The sequence below is a fragment of the Danio rerio genome, chromosome 13 (assembly GCF_052040795.2).
Source record: "Danio rerio strain M-AB ecotype USA chromosome 13, GRCz13ab, whole genome shotgun sequence".
Taxonomy (NCBI): Eukaryota; Metazoa; Chordata; class Actinopteri; order Cypriniformes; family Danionidae; genus Danio; species Danio rerio.
Genome location: NC_141033.1, coordinates 21,736,066 through 21,745,385, shown reverse-complemented (window position 1 = coordinate 21,745,385; position 9,320 = coordinate 21,736,066). Strand labels below are relative to the sequence as shown.

The following is a 9,320-nucleotide window of genomic DNA, read 5'->3' as shown; positions in this document are numbered from 1 at the left end:
ATATTTTTCCAAACTACTCTCACCCTGTTGTGGGTTTTGCAGCAGAGCCCAAAGCCCCACAGTAAAGAGTTTGATAAAGCGTGAAATTTGGAGATGCATGTGCCGCTAGACCAGTCATGAGGCAAAACAAACAAAGACGTCACGGAAGACAAACAGAGATTTGAGTGCATCAGATGCCTCGTTCTCTTCCCTTGGCTCCCTCAAAACACCTTTTCCTGGGATCTGTGAAACAGACAGGGTCCATTAGGAGCTCAAGCATATAATCACATCTCTGTAATGAGTTATTAATTAAACCAGGGCCATTCATTGCCCTGCTAACAGCCTCATAAACAATTGACTGGAGATTTGTGATTTTTGACTCGCTGACACCATTAAACAAATCAATATTGAGTTTTGCAGCGAGAGCTCTGAGCCCAGCTCTCCCTGCTTTTTGCCAATCAGCCGCGCTGAATACTAATAAGGGAATTAGTCGCCTCATATTCCGCATGTGTCCCATCAAACAGATCCTTATCAAGAGAGAGCAGAAGACTCATTTGCATGGAGGAAGACTCTGCTTTGTAGGTAAAGATTTCACAATATGTCATTCATTTCGGTTCGCTTCCCATCCTCCATCTTTCTTTTCACACACACACACACACTGACACAAACACACTGACACACACACACACACACTATGCTTAAGTGCAAATGACAAAACACGGTGTGCCATTGCTGGCCCCTAGGAAGCAGTTTATCCTGCTGTGACAACTCTTGAATGCTTCTTTAAATGCGTTTGCTTTCATGTGTGCGCAGTGTTTATCGGATTTTTTATTTCTTTTCTGAAGCATCCTATTTTTCTAATGACGTCTGTGTCCTTTCTTTGAAAGCGCTGCCGCCATCGAGCGAAGACCCAGCCAACCTCGGCTTGCTTTGGGTTTCTTTTGATAGCTACGCCAATCTAAGTTGATAAATGTTGCACTTAGCACACCTAATGATGTTTACCATTGAGAGCGTGGAAAGAGAGGCTCTACAGTGTGCTTTTATGTGTGATGTGTTAGCCAGCAAGCATGAGGAAAATCTTACGAGATTAGGCTGAGGACTTGTGCCTAAAGCAAAACGGCACTACAAACATGGCCATATACTTTCAAATGCTCTTGAGAAAAAAAAAAAAAGATCATGTAAATAAAACCAGGTTGAATCAGTGTGATTGCATGGAATTGCATGTCTTCAATTTAAATGTTATAAAAATGTAAAGCATGTAAAATTTTTGACTTGGAGACAATAGTAGGAACTTACTGGTATAGCCATACATGTGGTCATGGAAATTAGGACTTCAGATTAGGTATGGGACAATAACCGGTTTCAAGGTTTACCGCAGTTTGGAAAAGTCAAGGTTTTAAAACCGCAAAAAAATTCTGTTATAACATTCCTAATGCATATGTACATTTTTGTATGTGTTTTTTATGTTTTGTAAATAAATAGTGTTGTTAAAACTAATGAAAGATGGCAGAGGCTAATTATTTATTTAAATTATTTAACATGTCATGTTTATTGTTCCAAAATACGTTTTCTAAAATAAAATAAAATATAGTGTATTCAATGGGGAATTTTTTGTTTTTTGTTTTTTTACCTAGACATTTAAAAAGAATAGTAATTACAATACTGGGGCTGCACGAAATTGGAAAAAAATAGCATTGCAATACTTTTTTTTTTTACATTTTGCAATAAATATTGCAATATGAATAATAATTCAGCAGATAAATTTATATCTCTATTTGGAAAGAATTTATAATGTTAAATGGATTGGGATGATTCTGCAGTGGGAGTGCATCTCCATAAAATCTAATAAACAATCTACAAACTTTTTTTGGTCCCTGAAACATTTTTGATGTTGTCGGTGCTATTTGCAGTGCCTTTTTGTGTTTGCATGTGTTGTGAGTATTTCCATGCTTAACAATCTATAAACACAATCAAGAAAAAGAAACAATTGAAAAAGTATTTCATCATTTTCCAAGTCTAACAGTATTCAAGTAGAGTAACTGAATAATAAAAGCAATTCAATAAAATTAATCGTTGTTGAAATCACAAATGTTGGAATTTCTTGTGCCTGAATGCTTTTAAGCAAATGACGATTGAATACAGTCTCAACATTGCACATTCTGCGATGTGACTATAGTGAAGCATCACATTGCGATAACAATGCTGAAACAATATATTGCACAGCCCTAATACCTAATATCTTAATACCGTAAAACTGCAATATTTTTATGTAAGGTTTTCATATCATCACAAAAGTATACCGACCCATGCCTTCTTAACATACTGTACATTGTGGCAAAGTCAAAGCAGTCAACAAGCCCCAGTACAGTTAGTTAATTCTGCACATTGCAAATTGGAAAGAAATGAGGTGGAAAATATATCTATATCAGGGATGTCCAAACTCGGTCCTGAAGAGTTTAAATACAACTTGCATTAACACACCTGCCATCAAGTTTCTAGTGTATCTAGTATGAGCTTGGTAAGATGCTTCAGGTGTGTTTGATTAGGGTTGGAGCTAAACTCTGACCGAGTTTGGACATCCCTGATTTATAGATATTTATTTGCAGGCCTTAAAAGAGAGGTATGTATTTTTTTTATTGTATGTTTATTTTAATTTTATTGTTGGGGCGAGGCAGTGGTGCAGTAGGTAGTGCTGTCGCCTCACAGCAAGAAGGTCGCTGGGTCGAACCTCGGCTCAGTTGGCGTTTCTGTGTGGAGTTTGCATGTCCTCCCTGCCTTCGCGAGGGTTTCCTCCTGGTGCTCCGGTTTCCCCCACAGTCCAAAGACATGTGGTACAGGTGAATTGGGTAGGCTAAATTGTCAGTAGTGTATAATTGCGTGTGTGGATGTTTCCCAGAGATGGATTGCAGCTGAAAGGGCATCCGCTGTGTAAAAACTTGCTGGATAAGTTGGCGGTTCATTTCGCTGTGGCGACCCTGGATTAATAAAGGGACTAGGCCGACAAGAAAATGAATGAATGAATAAATGCTCTATTGTTACCGTAAGTAAATGGTGGTGAAAGCTAGCCATGGTAATTTCTTTTTGACAGATAATAAATTGATTTAAACTTGAAAGCTCTTTTCATTGTGAGTTTTTTTTTCCGCACACCAGTTACAACATATATGACTTCATTAAAACATTTTCGTATTTTACATTTTGTTTTAGTTTCTGATGTTATTGTTGTTGTATATGTTATGTTATGTTATGTTATGTTATGTTATGTTATGTTATGTTATGTTATGTTATGTTGTGTTATGAACTTAATAAATTTGTGTTGGGACAATATGAAGGAACTGTGTGGAACCCGACATTATTTACAGTGTGTGTTGTCTTGTGTTGTGCTGTACTTTACTGTGCTATGCAGTTATGTTATATTGTGTTATGTTATGTTACGTTGTTATGTTACATAATTGTGTTTGTGTTGTTAGGTTATGTAATAATATGCTGTTATGTTATGTTGATATGTTATGTAATATTATGTTGTTATGTTATGTCATGTCATGTTATTGTGTTTGTGTTGTTATGTTATGTAATAATATGTTGTTATGTTATGTTGTTATGTTATGTCATGTAATTGTGTTTGTGTTTTTATGTTATGTTACGCTGTTATGTTGTTATGTTATGTTTTTTATCATGTTTATGTTGTTATGTTATTTCATTTCATTTTCTTGTTGGCTCAGTCCCTTTATTAATCCGGCGTCGCCACAGCGGAATGAACCGGCAACTTATCCGGCACATTTTTACACAGCAGATGCCCTTCCAGCCGCAACCCATCTCTGGGAAACATCCACACACACATACACTACGGACAATTTAGCCTACCCAATTCACCTGTACTGCATGTCTTTGGACTGTGGGGGAAACCGGAGCACCCGGAGGAAACCCACGCGAACGCAGGGAGAACATGCAAACTCCACATAGAAATGTCAACTGAGCCGAGGATCGAACCAGCGACCAAGCGACCTTCTTGCAGCGACGCCCCGATGTTATGTTATGTTACATTACGTTATATTACGTAATTGTGTATATGTTGTTGTGACGTCACGTTATGTTATATTGTTTTATGTTGTTACGTTATATTATGTTATGTTGTGGAATGTTTTGTTATGTTACATTATTGTGTTTGTGTTGTTATGTTATGTTGTTATGTTATGCAATTGTGTTTGTGTTGTTATATTATATTGTATTGTGTTGTTATGTTATGTTATATTTTGTTTTGTTATTTTATGTTATGTTGTATTGTGTTGTTATGTTATGCCTTGTTATATTATGTTGTTATGTTATGTTACATAATTGTTTTTGTGTTATGTTATGTTGTCATGTTATTTTATGTTACGTTGTTACATTGCATTATGTTATGTTACCTTATTGTGTCCATGTTGTTATGTTATATTATGTTATTGTGTTTATGTTATGTTGTTATGTTATGTTATATTGTTATGTTATCCCCTCAAAATAACTACTTATTGTTGTTATGTTATTGCCATATTTGTGTTATTTCAGATTTGCCTGCATTGCTTTAGAATGATGTATTTTATGTTATGTTTTTTAACTTTTTTTAAGTTTATTTCACTTATTTTAAGTTTATTTCAGTTAACATCTTACCGTCACAATCATCCATCTTACCCAAGTCAGTCATTTGGCGATCAATCTGCACTCATTTACACTTGGTATTCAATAAACCGCTCTCTTAACTCAAGTTAAGGACATAATTATGCTCAACCTCCCCCACTTCTCTGATCCTGAAATCATTATCGAAACCCAGGTTTAAGTTTCACCAGGTGGACAGAGGAAGTAGAGAAGCACTCATTTACTGCAGGCCAGCAGTGACACCGAGTCCATCCCTCGTCTCCTCACCTGAGTGCCTCAGATCAGGAGACCATGCGGAGCGAAGGCCTCGTGTGTGGTCTAATGCAGGAGATTGACTCTTTAATTGAGGCAAGAGCGATGCTCATCATCTCTCATTAATGAGGCCGCTTAGAAAAGTGGGAGTGCGTGTTTGTGTGTGTGCGTTTGAGAAAATGAGAACGAGAGAAGGGGGGGAAAGAGGCTCATGCTGGTCATCTCTGGGTGGTTATTAGTCAAAAATCGCACAGTGCTGTGTGCCCTATTATCGACTTCAGAGTTCAAAAGAAGCTGCAATTGATCAGTATCATGTTGAGCATATCTACATTTTGCAGTGTTAGATGTTATACTGGAACATCATTTCCTAACACTACCAATAATTTATTTCTAAAACAAGAGAGAAATAATAAGTGAATAACAAGGATAGAAGCACCTAATCCTGACTGTAAACCCAAACTTACATTTTAAACTCGTCCCTCAAATTAGAATGGTTGGTTGGAATAGGTCAGGGGTGCTCAATCCTGTTCCTGGAGATCTACCTTCCTGCAGATTTCAATTGCTACCCATATGAAACACACCTGCCTGTAATTATCAAGTGGTGTTCAGGTCCTAATTAATTGGTTCAGGTGTGTTTGATATGGGTAGCAACTGAAATCTTGCATGAAGGTAGATCTTCAGGAACAGGACTGAACACCCCTGGAATAGATCAACAGAGATATTGACCCAGGAACACGTTGAACGTGGTAAAATCAGAATCAGAATCAAATTACTGACATTATGAGATCATTAAAATTACACTGTTTGATTCTGAAGTATTGACCTTATTCTGCAATGCAGATGTAAGCAGTTCTCTGTGATTGTTTTAGGACTTCTGATTCACTTGCATATGAGGCAAATGACAACAAATAAAAACATCAATAAACAGTCAAACTACAAACGGGATTGTTCATTCATTAATTTTACTTTCTTTATCATCAGGGGTCACCACAGTGGAATGAACCAGCATAAGTTTTACACAGCAGATGCACTTCCAGCTGCAACCTAGTACTGGAAAACATACAGTCTCGCATTCAAACACATACACTACAGCCAATTTAGTTTATTCAATTCACCTATATTGACTGTGGGGGAAACCGGAGCACTTGGAGGAAACCAATGCGAACATGAGGAGAATATGCAAACTCAAACCAGCGACCTTCTTGCTGTGTAGTGACAGTGCTAACCACTGAGCCACCGTGTTGCCCAAGTTTGTTTATGACTATACATACAAATAAAACAAATATAATAAGAATATAGTGAAATTACAATTTCATCAAGAAGCTTAACAAGCTGTTTTTATGACTAAATATCAATGGATGTGAATGAGACCGGAAATCTTGACCCAATTAGGTTTAAATGGCTGCACTTGAATATATATGTGAAAGACTAAGGTCAATATGTCAAACTATACTTGAAATTAGAGCTGTGCCAATTTGGAAAATATCAAATTTCTATTTTATTATCAGATATTGCTGTTTCGATTTGATTTGCGATTTAATTTTGTAGTCAAGCTTCAGCTCAATAATCTGTATTGTAGCTTCTTACTGCTAAAATGCAGTGAGTGTTAGTTAAAGTAAACTGAAAAGATATCAACTTATATTAGCTTATTGTACTTTGCTTGTAGATTAAGTGTCACTGGCACTACTTTTGGTTGACTTTTTAGCAAGACACTCCTCACATACTGTAGCCACCTGTGGTGCTTTTTAGGTGCTGGTTGTTGTATTTCCTCATGATGTGGCAACAATTCTACAACATATCTTACAAATTACCTGGTTTTGTTTGGTGTCTGTGACTTTGAAACCACAATATTCCCATATTACCGACATGCTGTTTTTCTTTGATATTTTTTTGTTTATTAATGCTTCTGAAGCACTGATGTGGTGGCGCAGAGGGTAGCACAATCGCCTCACAGCAAGAAAGTCGCTCGTTTGAGCCTCAACTGGGTCAGTTGCCATTTCAGTGTGGAGTTTGCATGGTCTCCCCATGTTCACGTGGGTTTCCTCCGGGTGCTCCGGTTTCCCCCACAGTCCAAAGACATGTGATACAGGTGAATTAGGAATGCTAAAATTGTCCGCATTGTGTATGTGTGTGAATGAGTGTGTATAGATGCTTTCTAGAGATGGGTTCCGGTTGGAAGGGTATCTGCTGGGGTAAAACATATTCTGGATAAGTTGGCGGTTTATTTTGCTGTGGCGACCCCAGATTAATAAAGAGACTAAGCCAAAAAGAAAATGAATGAATGCTTCTGAAGTGGCAGAGGCCATTATTCCACTTGTCCATGCTTTCCTGTTTGTTTGTTTGTTTTACATTGTGGATGTTCCGCATAGTTCGGTTGCACAATTCTGGATGGGCAAAATGAAAGTCTGCTCACTCAATCGGCTAGTAAGACTTTCAGACACAGACAGCAGTCACAAATTGACTCTGGGTTGGGGAAGTTAAATAACATAAATTTTATATCGCAGCCTCTTGTGATTAGCTTATCGCAATGTTTCAAACAACGATTGCGATTCGATTTTGATTAATCGCACATCCCTACTTGGATTTTATCTATTTATCTATCTGTTTAATTTATTTGTATAGCACATTAACTCTACTGTACAGAATGGGAGTTTTAGCATTAACTTTATTAATTGATTCATGTGTAGAACCGAAGAAAGGCTTTCAAGAGTCTACCAAAAAAAAAAAAAAAAGATTCACTCTATAATTTCTGAGTAAAACCACTCTACAATTAAAGTTTGGTTTCATTTTCATTGTGTTCAATTCCTGTTTTCCCTGCCTTTGTTTTCTGTCTTATCTTGTACATGTAAGTTTCTCAGTTTGCAGATTTTAGGTGTGAGATTGACTGCAATTAAGGTAAAAAAACATGCTCTTCATTACTCATTAATACACTGGGTTGTGTGTGTGTCTGTGTGAGTGTTTGAAAAATGAGAATGAAAGAGGGAGAAAAAGAGGGGAAGAGGCTTCGATGTCATGCCTAGCCATCGCCGCATGGTTATTAGTCACGAATCGCCCTGTATTGTGTGCGTATGTGCTTTCAGTCGACTTCAGAGCATCTAATGAGGCAAAAGAAAGGCTCGCTTATGATATCAGGTATCAATCACAGACAATATGTTCAACTAAGATCAAAGCGGCATGTTATTTCGAACTTCCCTAAAAAGAAAAATGATCTAATTAATAAAGATTATCCAGAACAGACTACAAAAATAATAGAAAGGGACTGCATGGTCTACATTTACAAACTCTTTAATAAAATGCATTCTTGAGTTGTTTTAATCCAATTTTAAGTGGACAAACTTAACCACATTAACCACATGGGTTAAACATTTAGTTCACACTTTAGTTTAGAGACCAATTAATGTGATTAACTGACTACTGACTACAGCTTTTGACTCAAAAAACTTTTATTTTGCTGCTTATTACTAATTAGCAATACTATTGTTTAAAGAATCTATAATTTAATCATGCCGAATAAGACATAATTTGTGCTTTTTTTAAGTACTAATAAATAGTCAACATGCTAATAATATGGCTTGTAATATGCAGCTACTGTAGTTACCCTTTAGGAGTGGAACTACAATGCTATGTGGAAAAAACTTCCACTGTGGGGAATTCGTTCAGAAAGCCAATCATCTGAAAGATTATGTAAACGAGGCAATGAAATGCCAAAGAGTTTGCAGCTGATGCTCATTGCAATCAATTTGGCAATATAGGCACAGCCCGTGCAAAGCTAAAGCATCCTTTTCGCTTCAGAGACTATAAAAGCCTTCTGAGAGTTGATGAGGGTTCCTTTAGCTGATTTCCAAGAGAAGTCTTCCAGAGAGTGTGACACACAGCGGCAGACGGTCGAGCTGGGTTTCTCCCTTGCCTGGTGTTCTTTGGTTCGGTCCTCCAGAGCAGTTTGTATTGTTGCGAATTTTCTAAAAGAGCAACACGATCGTGCAGCGCGTCTTTTTCAAGACATTGCTCTGACTGTGCGTTTCTGGATGTGGTGGTTTCCTGTCCTCGGATTATGCACGAGCACTGCGTTTCATGTCTAGGGGTCCAGCATGTTAATGCGGTGCTTGCGGGCAGTGCATGCCATCACTGCGGTGGCATGCCTGTTGCGCAGTTAAGATCGTGGCTTGCTCTTGCAAAAGAGCCATCCATCCCAGTTGTCCACTGCTCCGCGGCTGGGCACTAGGGCAGATCTGAGGGTTACAGTGGTAATAAATCTTCCACCCTTAGGCTTGCAGACCTCTCGCTTCTCTACACGCTCCATCCAAGCTTAGAGTGAGAGAAGCAGTCCGTCCTCGAATGGCCACCCTTCCGGAGCGAACGGGGCGGCGGATCTAAAAACAGACATGATAATAGTGCTTTCCCGGGCTGCTTCTGCCCTCCCCGGTGGGGGGCCGGGTTTTTCATCCCTCAGAGAGATTTTT

The 9,320-nt window shown here is 38.0% G+C and overlaps 2 long non-coding RNA genes across 2 annotated transcripts; one reads left to right on the top strand and one right to left on the bottom strand.

Moving 5' to 3' along the window:
• The first annotated feature begins 367 nt into the window (after positions 1-367).
• LOC147834186 (uncharacterized) lies at positions 368-5,797 on the top strand. Its single transcript, XR_015505914.1, has 3 exons — positions 368-561; positions 867-1,129; positions 3,992-5,797. It is a non-coding gene; the product is annotated as an uncharacterized LOC147834186 (long non-coding RNA).
• Positions 610-7,576, bottom strand: LOC147834185 (uncharacterized). Its single transcript, XR_015505917.1, has 3 exons — positions 6,928-7,576; positions 3,996-5,975; positions 610-1,132 (listed from the first exon to the last, which is right to left on the bottom strand). It is a non-coding gene; the product is annotated as an uncharacterized LOC147834185 (long non-coding RNA).
• Positions 7,577-9,320: the final 1,744 nt, after the last annotated feature.